Source organism: Octopus bimaculoides, chromosome 5 (genome assembly GCF_001194135.2).
Source record: "Octopus bimaculoides isolate UCB-OBI-ISO-001 chromosome 5, ASM119413v2, whole genome shotgun sequence".
Lineage (NCBI taxonomy): Eukaryota > Metazoa > Mollusca > Cephalopoda > Octopoda > Octopodidae > Octopus > Octopus bimaculoides.
The window spans coordinates 4,994,045-4,995,854 of NC_068985.1; positions in this window are offsets into that span (position 1 = coordinate 4,994,045).

Sequence of the window (1,810 nt, forward strand, 5' to 3'; positions counted from 1 at the left end):
ATATATACATATATATATATATATCTATATATATACAATCACCCTCCTAAAATCGTAACTCCACCGTCGTGGAGGCCTTCCGAGTGGTCGCTTCGCTCGTGCGAGTACCACTCGACAACTGCGCGGGTCCACAGATTATCGGTGCGCCGAACGACGTGTCCAGCCCATCTAAACTTGCTGCGTGTATATTCTACGATGACATCCCTCACGCTGGACTTCTGTCTGATGACCTCGCTACTGATGTGCTCTCTCAACGAGATTCCAAGCATTGACCTCTCCTTGGCTCTCTGAGCCGTTACCAATCTCTGTTCTTCTCTTTTTGTTTTAGCCCATGTTTCACTACCATGTAACATTGCAGGTAGAACTGTGCTATTTACGAGGTTGGCGCAGGTGGTCCTGTCCAACCTTCCCTTGAGTACATCCCTTATGCTATCAAACGCCTTCCATCCGGCCCTTATTCTCCGCGAGATTTCCTTTTCGATGTCTCGACACATATTCACTTCCTGTTCCAGGTAGACATATTCCTTTACCTCCTCTATTTCCCCACTGCCGACCACCATTCGACCTGTTGGTACATTGTCGGATCGCATGAACTTCGTTTTCATGCGGTTCATCTTGAGACCTACCGCAGAGCTTTTGATATCGAGCTCCGTCAGCATGGTCTGAAGCTGATCCGTGGTTTCAGCGATGATTACGATGTCGTCACCGAAACGGAGGCGGGTGAGCAGCTCACCATTGATGTTGACACCGCCTTGACAGTCGATGCCTCTGATGATCTGCCCAAGACATGCGGTGAAAAGTTTTGGAGAGATCGTATCTCCTTGCTTCACTCCCTTCTCGACTGGTACTCGTACGGGTGATGACAGCAGAGCTATGTCGGTGATGCATTCGGAATTTGCCTTCCTGAGCAGTTGCACATATTGCGCCTCGACTCCTTGCCTAAGATGGACCTGGGTATCGCCGAACTCAGCACCGAAACGAGATCGACTACATCCTGGTCGATAAGCAGCGCATATTACATGACGTCTCCGTCGTGACGCCATTCAACACCGGCAGCGATCATCGTCTGGTGAGGGCGAGGGTCGTCATCGACGGGACGAGGGGGAAGAAGGCCCTGCATTTGGCGTCGAAGGGAAAACGCGTCCGAATCTTCAACGAGGCGAAGCTGCAGGAAGCCATCATACAGGAAACCTGGTGCAAACGAGACGGCATTGACGATGACTACAACTCACTGATAGGGAAACTGACGGAGTGTTTAAGGAAGGCTAAGGGAGTGTGTCTGAGAGAGAAGAAGGGAAGAGTCTCGGAGGAAATTACGAAGTTACTGGAGAAGAGGAAAAATATGAAGAGGACTATTGAAGATCAGCTTGAATATTCCCTTCTCAGCAGAGTGATTCGTTAGCAACTGAAGAGAGACTTTGAGGCATAACGGATTGAGAAGCTCCTGAAGGCTGCAGAGAAAAAGAAGAGCCTCAAGAAATGCAAGAGGGACATGGCACTATATAGATTGGAGGTGATGGACCTGAAGAATACAGATGGAGTACCGGTCAACGATAAGAGCGAGATGGAAAAAAGTTTGCGAAGACTTTTACACCAAACTCTTCAAGTCTACCAGAAATGTCCAGCCGTTACCATCACTCCAACAGGAAGAAAATGTGCCACCTATCCTTGTCAGTGATGTCGAAAGAGCCATGGAATTGATGAAAAATGGAAAGGCACCAGAGAAAGAAGGTATAACATCGGAGGTGTTACGATCAGGCAGAGAGCAGCTCTGGAAAATCCTCGCCGAGCGATTCACGCACTACCGAGA